Raw genomic sequence first — 16903 nt, 5'->3', positions numbered from 1 at the left:
GAAATTTTAAAAAAATACGTGAAGACAGTCCAGAGGCAAAGGCCCGCTGAAAGCCTGAGACCCAAAGTTGTGCGGCTGTAACGTACAGCATGGTGATAATGGTTAAGGACACTGTATTATATACTTGACAGTTACTAACAGAGTAAATCTTAAATGTTCTCACCACAAAAAAGAAATGGTGATTATGTGAGGGGATATGGTGTTATCTAACCCTGCTGTGGTAATCATTTTGCAATATATAAATGTATCAGATCATCACACCTTTAACACCTCATTTCACACTTAAACTTACACAATGTATGTTATATGTCAATTATATCTCAACAACACTGGAAGATTAAAAAAACTCAGAGAGAGGGAAGAACGGGCACAGGAAAATTTTTGATATAGTGGTGATTACACAACCATTTACATTTGTCAAAATGCACAGAACTGTACACTAAAAGGGGTGAATTTACTGTATGCAAATTATATCTTAACTTTTAAAAACAGTGTCTGGCACAGAGTAAATGCTCTATGGTATTAATAATTTATTATTAATGTTCTTGTTATCGACCAGCCACTAAGTTGGGTGCTGAAAACACAATGAGGAGCAAACACAGATATGGTCCTACCTTCATGGAATCTACAGTCCAGTGGTGAAGATTAGACATTAATTAAATAATTATGGAAATGACAAATAGCCCAGAGGAGGGGTACGTGGTGTTCTGACAGCTGCAGTCTGAAGGGAGAGTAGATGTTATATATGTGAAGGAAGCGGAGGTGGGGGCACGGGGAGGCATTCCAACCAAATGGGACGGCCTGGAGGAAGACCATGGCAGAAGAGAACACAGAGTTTGGGAGAAATTCAAAAGAAGGCTAGTATGAGAACCAAGAATGTGTGTTCACACACAAAACCCCAAGGTGCCACCTCACACTCATTAGGATTATTATAAAAAATAAATAAATAAGGGGTGGCAAGGATCTTAAGTAACTGAAACCTTTATGTAGTATAGGTAAGATTACAAAATGGTACAGCTGCTATGGAAAAACAGTATGGAGATTCCACAAAAAACATTTTGGAAACAGAACTACCATATGATCCCGCAATTCCAATTCTAGGTATGTACCCAAAAGTACTGACACAGGATCTTGAACAGATAGATATTTGCACCCCCATGTACACAGCAGCACTGCTCACAACAGCCAAGAGGTGGAAGCCACCCAAGTGTCCCTCGTCAGATAAATGGATAAACACAATGTGGTGTGTATATACAAAGACATATTGGCCTTAAAAGGAAGGAAATTCTGACACATATCCCAACGTGGATAAACCTTGAGGCCATTATGCTAAGTGAAATAAGCCAGTCACAACACGACAAATACTGTGTGACTCCACTTATATGAGGAACCTAGAGGAGTCAAATTCAGAGACAGAAAGTAGGATGCTGATTGCCAGGAGGTAGGGGGCGGGAGGAATGGGGAGTTGTTGCTTAACGGGTACAGTTTCAGTTTTGCAAGATTAAAAACCCTGGAGACTGGTTGCACGACGACATGAATGTACTTAACACTACAGAACTGCACACTTAGAAATGGTCAGATGATAAGCTTTATGTTATGTATTTGTCACCACATTAAAAAAATATGCTCACCCACACAAAGACTGAGATATAATCATACGACTGCAAAATGCTTCTCTACCCCCCACACCTTACCCGCGCATAATAAAAGCCTATCTACAGCAGTTCCTTTTAACCAAGATACCATGTCAAGCTATCAAGAAAAAAATTATGACACTAAAAATTATGACAATAAAAGGCAGAAAACAGTCAGAAGAGACAGAGCAAGCATCAGAACGAGACTCGGACATGGCAGGGATGTTGGAATTATCAGACCAGGAATTTAAAACAACTACGATTAACATGCTAAGAGCTCTAATGGATAAAGTAGACAGCAGGAAAGAACATATGGGCAATGTAAGTAGAGAGATGGAAATTCTGGGGAAAAAAACAAACAGTAATGCTAGAGATCAAAAATACTCTTAACAGAAATGAAGAATGTCTTTGATGGGCTTATTAGTAGACTGGATATGGCTGAAGAAAGAAATCTCCCATAGAAAACTCCAAAACTGAAAAGTAAACAGTAAAAATATTGAAAAAAAACAAACCCAAAATATCCAAGAACTGTGGGACAACTGTGTAACATACACATAACAGGAATAATAGAAGAAGAGAGAAAGGAACAGAGAAATATTTGAAACAATGAGTGGATTTTCCCACAATTTAATGTCAGACACCAAAGCATACATCCAGGAAGCTAAGAAAACACCAAGCAAGATAAATGCCCCCCAAAACACACATAGGCATCATTTTCAAACTGCAGAAAATCAAACATAAAGAAAAAAATCCTGAAAGAAGCCAGCGAGAGAAAAAGACCTTCCCGATAGAAGAGGAAATAAAAGAATTACGTCTGATTTCTCCTCAGAAACCATGCAAGCAAAAGAGTGAAGTGAAATATTTCAAGTGTTGAGGGGATAAAAAACCACCAACCTAGAATTCTATACCCTGCAAAATTACCCTCCAAAAGTGAAAGGAGTGCTTTCTTTGGCAGCAGATATACTAAAATTGGAACGATACAGAGATTAGCATGGCCCCTGCGCAAGGATGACATGCAAATTCATGAAGCGTTCCATATTTTTTATTGTCACCCCAATAAATTAAAAAAAAAAGTGAAAGGCAAACCAAATCTAAGGAAATTTGTCACCACTAGACATACCTTACAAGAAATGTTAAAAGAAGTTCTTTAAAGAGAAGGAAAATTGTATCGCTCAGAAACTCAGATCTACAAAAATAAAAGGCACTGAATAAGGAATAAAGGTAAATAAAAACTTTTATTTTTCTTATTCTTAATTGAACAGATAATAGTTTGTTCAAAATAATACCAACAATGTACTCAATTATATATGCATATACATAAACACACACATACATATATGGTTATGTATGCTTATTTATAAATGAAAAAAATGAAAGCAATGATGCAAGGGATGGGAGGGAGAAATTAGGATTATTCTGTTATTATAAGGTACTCACACTATCTGTGAAGCAGATTATCTCTCACATGAGACAAACCTAAGATCATGTTAAGAATGAAAATAAAAAGATTAAAAAATAAGACATGCCATTTATACAGAGACCGAAAGAAAGCTGGAGTCCAGCTACCAAGTTCATATTAACATGTTCCATATCAACATACAATACTCATATTGAACAAAATACTCATACACTTTAAGGCAAAACTAGTTAATATGGAATAAAGAAGGGAGTCACATAGTGATAAATAGTCCTATCCATCTGGAGCATATCACAGCTCTAACCTGATAAACATCTAATGCAATAACCTTAAAACATACAAAGCAAAAATTGATCAGAAGAAATGAGTTATCCACCATCAGAGTAGGAGATTGCAATCCACTTTCTCAATTATTATAGGTCAAGATGGGGAAAAAAGCAAACACTGAGAAATACGAATGTCACAATTAACAAACGTGATCTCAATGAATATACAGAACATAGAATCTTGTATCCAATTCAGAGAACGCATAGTCTTCTCAAGACACAAGAACATTAACAAAAATTTACCATTATAGTGAGTCTTAATATATTTCGAAGAATAATCGTCATAGAGACCTTATTATATGACTATAAAACTACTAAGTTAAAAGCAATTACAAAATATAAATTATAAAACTATATGTTGGAAATTTTTAAACAAACACAAGAAACACATTTCTAAATAATGTACGGAAGAAAGAAGAAATCATAATGGAAAGTTTAAAATACTGAATATTAATTAAAATACTACATATCATAACTGTCAGCTAATAAAAAGCAGTACTTTGCAAGGAATTTATTTCTTTTAATGTTTATAATTGAAAAAAAAGGTCATAAAACGAGTTAAATGTTCAATTAAAAAGTAGAGCATAAACCAAAAGACAGTAAAAGAAGTAGATAATAAAAGATAAAAACAGAAATTCACAAAATAGAAAAAGTAACATTAGAGAAGCTGAACAAAGCCAAAGGTTGACTCTTCAAAAACAGCAATCAAACACCCAAATCCCTGGCAAGATAGATGAAAAAAGAGAAGCACAAATAAATGTTCTGGGAATGAAAAACAAGGTATAACTATAGACACAGTGAAGATTGAAAAGATAAAAGAATACCATGAACAATTTAATGCTAAAAAATTTGATAACATTAATAGGAAAATTCCTAGGAAACATAATTTAACAAATTATTAAATAATTTAACAAAATTTAACAAATTTAACAAAATAATTTAACAAATAATTTAACAAAACTAATTCAAGAAGATAAAGTCTAAATTGTGCTGTAACCATTAAATGGCTCAGTAGTTTTAAATCATCCCACAAAAAAACCCAAAACAACACATCAAGTCCAGATATTTTACAGGTGTTCTACCAGCATTCGAGGAATAGATTATTTGCAGAAATACACAAACTCCTCCAGAGAACTGAAAAAGTGGTAACACCCACAACACTCTGAGGCTGTTGATGATAAAACCAGGGATGGAGAGTGCAAGCGTGGAAAATTAAAGGCAACGTCACTCGTGAATAAGATCCAAAACTGCTAAACAGCACTAGCAAATCAAACAGCATACACAGCAAACACTAGACTGCAACCCAATTGGGTTCACCCAGGAATAACCTTCGCCATCATCACTTGCCCTCATACAGTGTCAGGACACTGCTCAGCCGGGATTCAGGGCCCTCACAGAACACCCCATATCTTTCTTTGTAGCTGATCTCCCCCCTCTGCCCTCTAAAAATTACGTTCCTTTCAAAGTATACTTTCTGCTTGTACACTAAGCCCCAAGCTTATCCTGCTGATTACAAAGCTCATCCCAAATCCCCCCAATTCTGGCCATTTCCTGGTGCATCTTCAAAACCACCCCCCATACACACACATCCTAGCCAGCTTCTCCCTAACGGGGTATGGGCTTGTTTTCTTCAATCTTCACAGTAAATTTCTCTCTTTTTTAAGTTGCTCGTTCAATTCTCCACCAGATTATAGGTATTTGAGCCCCTATATTCCCTGCTAGCCTGAGAGTTACTTAAAGATAAGGACTTTTAAATGCCCATTCGTCAAGACATCTCACATAGATTATGCACTGCTATCTGTCACCATGTACCAAAATTAATTCAAAATGGATCAAAGACTTAAGCCTAAGACCTGACACAATAAACTGCATAGAAGAAAACATAGGTACTAAACTTATGGACCTTGGGTTCAAAGAGCATTTTATGAATTTTACTCCAAAGGCAAGGGAAGTAAAAGCTAAAATAAACGAATGGGACTATATGAAACTTAAAAGCTTCTGCAAAGCAAAAGAAACCATCGACAAAATAAAGAGGTAACCAACTGAATGGGAGATTTTTACAAATAGTGCCTCCAATAAGGGGCTAATATCCAAAATATACAAGGAACTCATGCAACTCAACAACAACAAAAACAAACGACCCAATTGAAAAATGGGCAGAGGACCTGAAGAGACATTTCTCCAAAGAGGACATACAAATGGCAAATAGACATATGAAAAAATGCTCAACATCACTAATCATCAGAGAAATGCAAATAAAAACCACAATGAGATATCACCTCACCCCAGTCAGAATGGCTATCATCAACAAGACAAATAATAACAATTTGGAGAGGCTGTGGAGAGAAAGGAACCCTCATACACTGTTGGTGGAAATGCAGACTGGTGTAGCCGTTATGGAAGGCAGTGTGGAGGTTCCTGAAAAAATTACGAATAGAATTACCATATGACCCAGCAATCCCTCTCCTGGGTATCTACCCAAAAAATCTGAAAACGTACATAAAGACACGTGTGCTCCAATGTTCACTGCAGCTTTGTTTACGGTGGCCAAGACATGGAAACAACCAAAATGTCCTTCGATAGATGAATGGATAAAGAAGTTGTGGTACATATACAAAATGGAATATACTATTTGACGGTAAGAAAAGATGATATAGGAACATTTGTGACAACATGGATGGATCTTGAGAGTATAATGCTAAGCGAAATAAGTCAGACAGAAAAAGCAGAGAACCGTATGATTTCACTGATATGTGATATATAAACCAAAAATAACAAAAGAACAAGACAAACAAATGAGAAACAAAAACTCATAGACACAGACAATAGATTAGTGGTTACCAGAGGGTAAGGGGAGTGGGGAGTGGGAGATGAGGGTAAAGGGGGATCAAATATATGGTGATGGAAGGAGAACTGACTCTGGGTGGTGAACACACAATGGGATTTATAGATGATGTAATACAGAATTGTTCACCTGAAATCTATGTAATTTTACTAATAATTGTCACCCCAATAAATTTTTAAAAAAAGAATATGCATTAGGTATTCAATAAATGTATGTTCAATTGAATAAATGTGCTTTTATTTGTACATGGTGTTAAAAATCGCCCCGCCCCAAGAACAAATGATACTATGTAGGAATAAAATGCTTTCCTAATGATGTTATAAATTGTATTCTTTTATAGGCCAGTAAACTACAGGAAGTCTTTCCACTGCCACAGGCAGATGAACAGACTCACGCAGGCACAGCTGTGATCACACCAATGCTAGACAGTTTACTACAACTTCATTCCCCCTGCAGCTTGAATCCAGGGCTATCTGGCTTCCAAACCTGCACACCCCACCGCCTGCCTTCCCTACGACTTTCTGTCATGGTGTATGTTTCCTGTAACATCGTGAACCTTCTGAGAACAGGAAATACGCCTTAGTCACTGACTCTTCACAGCTAGGAAAGAAACTCAGTATTTGCTGAATGAATGACAATCAAATGTGGGAAGAAGCCCAACATGCAAAAGCCTCCCAAAAGCATCACTGTCCTCATGAAATAAAGAGATGACCCGGAATGGTAAACTACAGGTTCTCTTATATCCATCCACTACCCTCTGATTAAGGGAACTTCTTATTGTGGAATTTTTTCTATTAAAAGAGCTGAAATCTGGGGCTCTTAAAAGTCTAAATTCCAATCATTTAAAACACTGCAGTCTTGGATGACAGTATTAGGTTGGTGCCAAAGTAATTGCGGTTTAAAAGGTTAAAAATAACTGCAAAAACCGCAACTACTTTTGCACCAACCTAATACATCAAATAAAATTATACAATAAAATTTGTCCTGAAATACCATTACAATACAGAGTAGCAAGTAGCTGAAAATATCCCTCAAGCTCCTGCCAGCGTCCCTTTTGCAGTGTTCAGGTGACCTCACCATGCTGGAGTTGACTAGGAATTCCAGTAATACAGGCTCTGCATGGACACAGCCACGCAGGGAATGCAAACCGGTTACGGTCGAGCACATACAAGAATAAACAAGTTTAGGTTAGTGAAGAATTACCCTCTTGGTCATGGCTACAGAGGAAATACAAAGTATAAACAGCTTCCTTTACAAAAAAGAAAAAACACAGAAATAGCTGTCAGAGAAAAATAAAGGACGTGGCCAAACTGCGTTAGTTGTGTTATTCCACTACCACATTCCACTTGCCTCAAAATGATTGTATCGGTACAAAAAAGGCACAACTGATTGTAGTAAATCTGAATTTTAATATGTCTTTTGGATTATTACTTAAAACTTTTTGAGCTTATTTTAATACTAACATAAATTTCAGTAATTTTTTCAACTTACAACTTGAAGTTCTTTCCAAAGAACTAAAATTGGATTATAATAGATAATGGCAGCTTGTTATTTTTCTTAATTTTTTACAGCCAAATATTTTCTTTGATGAATACCTACATATTGTTAAACTAAAATGAAAACAAAACACCAATTTACATCATCATGACTAAATCTGTTTTTACATCTGCTGCCATCTTTTTACTTGCAAAAATGATCCCCTGGCATTTCCACGTCTTTCATACAGAAAGCGCTCAAATGGGCATCTGAAACGCAGCCAGCAACAGCACAGACAGACGAGTCCTGGCTCTGGCCCAGCCTCAGCTGGGTGCTGGTGGGAGGAAGAATTTCTAAGTGACGCCTTCCTGGGTCCAATGGTAAGCAGGAGTGCCTGACCATCGGCCAAAGGATGGACAGGGCAGACCCACAGAGCACACCCGACTCCACGGGGGCCGTGTACTGGGGCAGGGCAGGGAGGCAGGGGACCAGAGCTAACCAATGGCCCAGTACCCACACAAACAGATTCATTTCCAATTCTGAATATGAACTTGGGGCTACACAGAAGCGGCTATGGGGTACTCAATAACCTCTGAGACACCGAGGGCCCTGCCTAGGCAGGCAGCACACAGACATGCCCAGCACTGAACAAAGGACTAAACCCTGGACGGTAAAGAAATTTGCGGCCGGAAATCAGGTGGGAATCACCTTAGCAACGAGGGATGGAGAGGGCAGAATACAAGTGTCCATCATACAGAGCCAGCAAAAATATGTTCTTACTTTGCCATAACTCAGTACCTTTCTGGGACAGAAATATTTTCATTTCCTCATAACAATGGCATTACATACTTAATTGAGCAACAATAAATATTATAAAGCATCTACCAAGTAGCTAGCTGAAGACTAGATAATATAAAGCTAATATAAAAATATAAAATCTGGTTTCTGAACTTAAACAGTTCATTATCTATCTATGGAAGCCAAACTCAGAACATGAAATAATCAGAATACAATTCAGAGTGAAAGGGTGGGACTCTGGGCATGAACAATAAAAGGTCTCATGGAGTGGAACCAGCAGCAGAGGAGATTTAGTCCAAAACTCAGAACTGAGTCCCTGTACTACTGTGACTGTTGGGGGTGGGGAAGGAAGAACAGGCATATTCACGGCAGACAATGTGCTTTGTTAACCTTTTGTTATCACAGCACCTCTGTGAGGTAGATACTACCCCCATTGTAAAGCCAAGGAACCCGAGGTTCATACCTTGGGTAGGTTACTTTACCACTGTGGTCTCAGTTTTTTCATTTGAAAATAAAGGAACTGATATAAATCAGTTTTCAAACTGGGACCAGCAAAGCAAGAGCATTTTCTTGCAGTGACTCAGAGTCCTGAAGTGGGCGGGGCCCTGGGCCAGGCGTACAAATCCTCTGGTCAGTAGCCCAATACCCATTTCCCCATGGAATGTTCTGCTATTATAACCCAGCACCAAGAATGGTACGTAGTATATCATGAGTGATCAATAAAAATCTTAGGAATGAATGGATGAATGGATGGAATAAATGGTACATCCTAATTGACTAAGGTGACCCTCATTCATGGTGGCTCATTTCCTTGGTAATGTTTCTGTACTCTGCTCACATCTGAGAGCTCATAATCAGCTGAGTTACAAGTAGCACTGTTCCAGAAGGGATCTGTGTTTACTTCTGCAAGGCCTTGGGTGCTTCCAACCCAGAAGCACTGAGATGAGTTTCCCAGCTTGGGGTTTTCCAGACCAAGTAGGTAGCACAAATGCAAATCCCAAACTCAAAAGATTCAAGAGACTTCGTTTTTCAAGCTAAGAAGAAGTGTCTTCCCTTTGCTAAAGGATGTTCTCTCACCCCCACCCCACCCCCAGCCTAGCCTTTCCCAGGCGTTCAGATGAAACTCCACCTCCCTGAAATCTGGGTCCCTCGTGTCAGCAGTGGTCCCCTCAGTGTCACTTTCCATTCTGGTTTTAGACACTCTCTCTCTTTCTCCCAGGAATGCTCGCTCCTTTCTTCCCCCTCTGTGGCTTTCTCACTACTTGCAATAAAGATTATCAACGGGTATTTGCTTTATTTTCTCCAGTATTTCTACCGGAAGTGTTTATAGCAGAAAGTTTCCAGAATACCTGGTCAGTCTCATTTCTAGAAGAGGTCCATACTCTACCACCTACCACCTTCAGATGTGGGTTCAGAAATCATCCTCAAGGTGAACAAGAGGTGAAAGCAGGAAAGCAGTCAAAGCAGAGGATTTCCAGAATGGGTGAGGGAAGCATTCCAAGAAGCCAACAAGAGGACCAGGCTAGGACTGGCTGGAAAGGAGGACGACCCTGCGTGTGGCGAGGAAAGACCTGCGGGGGCAGAAGACAAAGGCAGGCGCGTATCTCACGATAAGGAGACCAATCTGAGTTTCAGAAACGAGTTCTGAAGGGTGACCGGAAGGCAAAGAACACCATGCTTACCTTTACTGGTGCTTCCACCAATTCAAGAGGATAGTTTCAGATATAGCACAATCACTTATGCGTATGACTTACCAAAAAAATTCATGACAAGCACACAGATCCAAAGTGAAATCAAATTCAAGTAAGAAATATGGCACAGGAAACCCCATGTACAGGAAATGAGAAGCATGAAGTGGATGTTCTATTACTGGAAACAAATGATGTCTGTGCTACGCCACTGTGAGGTCAGAAGCCTCAGAGCATAGCCAAATCCTGCCACATTCGACATCACTGAGTTCTTTGCCGCAGAAATGCAGTTAAACAGATTGGGGAATCAGTGGGCCATCCCAAGGGCTTGGAAACATTTATTTTTCTGATTCCATCATTATTGAATATGGACAGGCATAATGCTTCAACATGTTTTTAATACTTCCTTTTATTGTAAGAATAACCGTATGTGGGAGACAGTTACAAGTCAGCACAAGGAAGCTCCACGAAGCCGGGTAAGGACCCAGTCAGGCCACTGGCCCTTAGTGCTGACAGATGCACATCTCTGCAGATTTTCCTGCACTAATATAATGTTCTGTATACGAGACTGTTAAGAGTTCAAGGCTGAGATAGGGTTGACACGAAATGCGATTCATCAAGGAAGGTGTCTGTGTCCCCGTAGGATCCAATACCTGCTTCCAGCAGGTATTGTAACAGTAACACTAACAAGAAGGAAAAGTGTCAGGGAAAATTCAGCCAATGTGTAGTCCTGTTGAGGATCTGTACAAATAACACATGAGAAAGTGACCTGCTGAATTTAAATCTCCACTGATCAACGGAGTAACCCTTCTTCCCAGAAAACAGTGTCGCCTCAACTGGATAAAAGAGTAGACACGGGGTAGCAGGGAAAAGGATAATGATCCAAATCTTCCCTTAAACCACATTTCAATGAAGTGCTATAATCACAGCTGGAGATAATGAACCCGAACCTTGGGTTCAGGCAATGGTTTCTATCAACCTGGCTCTCAGAAGGGATTCATGGTCATTTGTCAAAAAGCTTAGCTTTGGGAAGAAACAGATCAATTCTGTTTCCTTCAAATCCTTATACCACAATATTAAGGTCTTAAATAAGATAGTACCTGTATACCTAAAATTGGAACTACTCAGTACAGCCCAGGACTAAGAAAGAAAGAAAAAGAGACTGCGGCTAGTGGGAAAGGAAGGTCGTAGTACCAACAGGCACAAACTCAAGGCAAGTACTTAATGGATAATGAATATGTACTGTTGTTTTAATCAATCTATTAAAGACATGACTCTGTCCAGAAATAATTTAAAGCACTTTATTAAAAGTGCATACAAAATAACGTTTTTATCATCTTATAAAAAGAAAAACAGTTAAAAAGGAGACAGCAAAAATGTTAACATTAAGCACAAAAAACGTGGATATGCTTGCAATCAGGGGGAAAGAAGACTCAGAATGTCTTACATAAACCTTATTATCGGAAATGAGGAAACTGCCTTGTTACCCAGAAAAACACCATTTTCTCTATTATTAAATCCTGAAAAAAGGTCCACATTAAAGCACTACAGAAGGGCCAGGAGGGGATAACGCCTACAACAGCCTCACATTGTCATGCAGGGTCTCTAGTCCGGCTCCCCACACAAGAATGAAGGAAATGGTGAGGCCAAAAAGGAACACCCACGGAGCCATAGACAGGGGAGTCACACCACTATAGTCTCGCTGGTGGCTGGGTTGGAGACACAGGAAGCAGGAGCCACACGATGTGCAATCCGCTGTCCGCTTCTCTGCCAACGAACCAACCCCATAGCATAGCCACGGCAGTTATATCAGTGGCTAATGGCCAACCGGTAACAGCTGATGGCCAACTAGTCACAGCTAATGACCATCTACTACCCGAGCCAGCACCTTTCCACGTGAGGCCGAGAGCCTGGAAACTGCTCTCTGGGACTCTGTCCCCACACACACGCAGAACAGGATTCGCACTTATTTCCTATACAAACAGGAATAAAACCTAACATGAGAGAGCACTTCAGTGAAAGGGACTGTTTTGAGGCCTAGGGTAAGGTGGTCCCAGATGCGCTACGGATGAAAGAGACAGAGGAGGGATCCTGCCGTCTTCCCTAAGAAAGCCTGCCTCCCAGCCAGACCAGTTAACAAACAGGACAAGGGCCCTGAGGCAGGCACGCCGGCTCCCTGCCTCCCTTTACCTGTGAAATGTGGCCACCTGCCCGTCATCCCTTAGGAGTGACACAAGGAGAAAAACAAGGATGGGGAAGAAGACCTCACTATTTAGGCCAGTTCTGTAAATAAGAAAATTAAAGCAGAGACTTCAGCCTAGGAGTCCCAAGTCTGAATGACCTCTCAGATACCGGGAACATGCATGGAAAACAAATGAGACTGTTTCTTTCTCCTTTTGTGTCTTTCAATATCCTTCCTAGAACATTTCTAAACTGAGGAAGCTTAACCTGGCCCCATGTGTGATAACCGACTTCTTTCTCAGTCACTTACCGTATTTTGCCATATATATATATATATATACACACACACATACTGTGCCCCCGTGTGTAATGCACACCCTCGTTTTTGGCCCAAAACTTTCAGGGGAAAAATCTTTCATTTTAATTTAATTCAAATGTTTATTTGTTTACATTTAGGTACTTGCTTTTTGTACTATAAAGGAATTTTAGCATTTGTGGTTTTTTTTAACATATTATGGTACAAGAAATTTTATGCAGCAAATAATTACAAAACACAAGAACAGATACAAGGTACAAGACATTTTAGGTACAGGTAACAAATTTACGATATTTACGCATCATAGAAGGCCAAGAACTCTTCGACGCTTCAAGTTTGTGGTAAGCTCAACAAAACCAATTATTGTATTCCAGGGTATTATTTTGCATACGGATATCATTATTGATTTCTGGAGTTACACTTTTAACTCATAAGCATAAATAAAAGAATTAAAAACATTTATAGAAATACAGAACTAGTACTACCCATATATAATGCACATCCTTATTTTTCCCTCACAAATTTGGGCCAAAAAAGTGCCCATTATGCACAGCAAAATACAGTACCCAAAGAATTGGGAGCAGAACGTATTAAAAATGGCTATTTTTTTCTCAGATTTAATATATCTGCTGTTTCTTTTTAAAAAATATGTATTTTAAAAATAAAAACCAACTATTTATCCATCCATCTGTCCATCTACTCATTCGCTGAACACTTGAGTGCCTATATCCTAGCCTAAGTGAAGCAGTGGAGAAACTATGAATAAAACACGCCCTTGACTTGCTTAATTTCGATGACAAATGACAGTGTTCCTCTCCCCCAGTGTAAACAGTTAAAATGTGGACGGCACAGTAAGAACCCCTTCCAAATACCATTAGAATGGAAGACTGCCTCCTGCTGACCTGAAGACGGCTCAGGGCCTCAAATACAAAATCACATCTTCAATTAATCCCTCGACTGTGGCCACCTTCCTAGGGGCAGCTGGGCTTTCAGCTCTGTCCCCGCAACCAGCAGGGACGGTGCCGACAGTTTTCGTGGCTACAGTGGCACTGAGGCAGCCATTTAAGGGGGAAATCAAATTGTTCAGGGACTCCTCCTGACCATGGTTTTCTCCTTTGGCGTAAACCAGTTTTTAATTTTACTGAAGAATATCTATAAGAAACTAATCTTCATAATATAAGTAAAAACTACATTCAGGTAACCACTTATTCCAAAAAGCTAAGAAAATTAATTCCTGGTGAAGAAAAATGATGGAAAGATGACTTTAAATAACCAGAGAGGATAAGGTAATAAATGACCAGTGGAAAGTATCCGGAATGAAAAAGCGATTCCCCAAAGAAGATCCAACGGCACAAAAGCAGAGTACCAGCACCTGGCACGGCTGCAGGTGCGCATTTGACAATGAACGTGGAAGGTTTCCTGTCCGTCAGGCATCCTTTTACATCGGGCTTGCTGCCACACGATCAACGGCATTCTGCACTTCTGATTAAAACGTGCCCACCACGGCCTCTCAACAACAAACATCCATGTTCATAAATAAAAGGAAATGAAGAGAATATATGAGGAAAAAAAATGCCATTTTCTCCCTTACTAAATTGTCCATTTTAACTCCCCAGTTACTGAGACAGCCAAACCCTTCCATCTACCACGATGCATTTCCTGTCTATCTACATGGTTAATGTCTCCCTTGTCGCCTGGTCATAAAGAGGAATCACCCAATGTCACAGCACCGTCTGAAATAACAGTCCTATGGTCTAGGGAATGACTTTCTAGGTAGAGAGGTTCACATGCAAATTCCAAGCCAAACAAGTATCAAGTGTTCTCAGCTGTCTGCTGTGCCTGAGAACCTTGTGGACAAGAATGAGGAGGTGGCCGTACGTCTCAGTAAGAACACAGGGGACCCACCATTCCAGGGGCGGGAAAGGGGACGAGCCAAGGACACTGTCCCACTGATGCTCGTGTCAAATGCCTGGGCTGGGAAAAGGACATTCTCTGTTTCTCTTCTTTGTTAACATAATTATCTGAAATTAAACACTAATGGAGTCATTTGGAACTAATTTTTGCACCATTTAAGCCACGTGTTAAAGTCTTTCCTCACGGATGCAAATAAAATGTCACATAAGTAGGCTGGAAAGTATTTTCTAAACATATTAGTAACAAACTCTATTATTTTCTTCCCATGACATTGAGATTGGAATATAACCGAGAAGAGAAAAGAACACATCTTTCTATCATACCTGGGCTAAATCATCTTTATATGTGAATCAACAGTATCTTTAAAAAGTTTCAACTGCGGCAGCGGGATGGTTCAGTTTGTTAGAGCGGGAGCTCCTAACAACAAGGTTGCCGGTTCAATTCCCACGTGGGATGGTGGGCTGCGCCCCTGCAACTAAGATTGAAAATGGCGACTGGACTTGGAGCTGAGCTGTGCCCCCCAAAGCTAGATTGAAGGACAACGACTTGGAGCTGATGGGCCCTGGAGAAACACAGTGTTTCCCAATAAAAATAAAAATAAATAAATAAAGCTTCAACTAGATGGCAGAAAACATACAAGATTTAAATTCTCAAATATTAGTTGTTCCACATTATCAAAAACCACGCCCAGTCTGCATAAAGGGAGGCTCACGTCGCCCACGCGGCTCCCTGACACAGACTGTGGCCTCTCTCTCCTCACCTGCGCCAGTCCTGACATGGCGCCTGCCTTCCACAAGTATTTGCTCAACTAACAGCGTAAAACGGGTGTGGGGGGAGGGGGAAACAGGATCAAAAACAACAATAAAAAATCAGAAGCAGATAAATACTTGCTGGAATCTACTAAAAAACAAAGTAATAAAACAGGTAAAATAATCAAGAAGAAAAAACTCTCACTACTATCGGAGTAACTATTCTTCTAAACCAATGACATAAAATTTTCTCCAATTAAATCAGACAAAAAGTGTTATTAACGTAACATCCCAGGAAAGCTTAAGCATGTCTTTAAAATTAAGTATTTCAATCAATTCAATCAACACAAGCATAAACACCATCTTTTAGTTCCAACAATTAAAACATCTTTTGGAAAGTGCTGGATCATCTTACATTTAAAGTAAGGAGCCAGAAAACAATATTTTATTCTACATTTCTCCTATAAATGCTCCAAAACATACTCTATCAAAACAACTACAGGAAAAGATTGAGTGCTAGCCTTGTTTCTTTAGGAAGCTGTGTTGTCAATACAGTTCACTGTCCTTGACACTAAGACTGGACACCTTGCGGACTGGCAAAGGACCTGCACTGTGACCACAGACCCTTCCCTTACCCCAATACTTCATCTAAAGCAAATACAGTGCAGTCCATGTGACAATCAACAGATTCAAGATCCCCTGAAGCTGTCACCGCAGGCCTGGGAGGATGAATTCAGCCCGAGACACTGAGCCCACACCTGCCTCCACCTCTTGCTGAGAAGGCCCAACAATCTCAGGTCCCGGTATCAAAGAAAGGGGAGAGCTCCAGGAAGTAGGCGACAGAGGCTGAAAAGATGGACTCTAGCAAAGAACGCCAAGAGGCCTCAAGCCAAGCTTGAGATGGCCCAGAAAGACCACAGAGATGACTGCTGCCAGAAAAAGGGAAATTTCTGGTAGCCACACACCTGGACTGTTGCAGGAAGCAATGGGTAGTTTCAGAATCCCTGCTTGGCTGAAGTGAACTCTCCACGGCCTGAGAATCATCTGCGGTGTCCTGGGGTCAGCTCTGATATTCATGGCGCAGCAATAGCTTCCACACAAAAGCCACCAGAAAGTCAGTCTCCATCAAGCCTCGTGTGTGTGACACTGGAAACGAGCCCCCCCGCAGCCAGGAAAGCACCAGAGAATGGCAGGAGGAGGAGCTGGGCTTCCCCCAGGCCAAGGCCCATCGTTGCCCCAGGTGTCCCTAGTACAAAATTCCCCAAGTAATCAACACACTACATGGTGAGTGTCTGCTTGTAGGTGGGTTGTTCAGAACTCGGACTAAAGTCTAAAGAGGTACCGTCATAATCATTATCGCTGCCACACAGGCTGGTCCATACAGGTCCCTGGAACCGCCCAGTGTACTCGGGCTCCAGCACCAACAGCACTTTCCCCTCAATGTGTATGAAGACACCTCATCTCCCCAACCTCCCTGACTGGTCCAGGTGACACTCAGGACCGAGGAAAGGCGGCTAAAAGAACATCTGTAGATTCTAATAACTTAGGCCCTCTCTGTT

The 16903-nt window shown here is 40.3% G+C and overlaps 1 protein-coding gene and 1 non-coding gene across 3 annotated transcripts in view; one reads left to right on the top strand and one right to left on the bottom strand.

The window, feature by feature from the left end:
* The window catches only part of TULP4 (TUB like protein 4), a 199032-nt gene that overhangs the window by 154472 nt on the left and 27657 nt on the right, over window positions 1-16903 (bottom strand). The gene's annotated exons all lie outside the window — the stretch shown is intronic.
* On the top strand, window positions 2574-2677 carry LOC117020948 (U6 spliceosomal RNA). The gene has a single exon (XR_004422772.1). It is a non-coding gene; the product is annotated as a U6 spliceosomal RNA (small nuclear RNA).

This window comes from Rhinolophus ferrumequinum, chromosome 3 (assembly GCF_004115265.2).
Source record: "Rhinolophus ferrumequinum isolate MPI-CBG mRhiFer1 chromosome 3, mRhiFer1_v1.p, whole genome shotgun sequence".
Taxonomy (NCBI): Eukaryota; Metazoa; Chordata; class Mammalia; order Chiroptera; family Rhinolophidae; genus Rhinolophus; species Rhinolophus ferrumequinum.
This window is presented reverse-complemented; position numbering and strand designations above follow the sequence as displayed.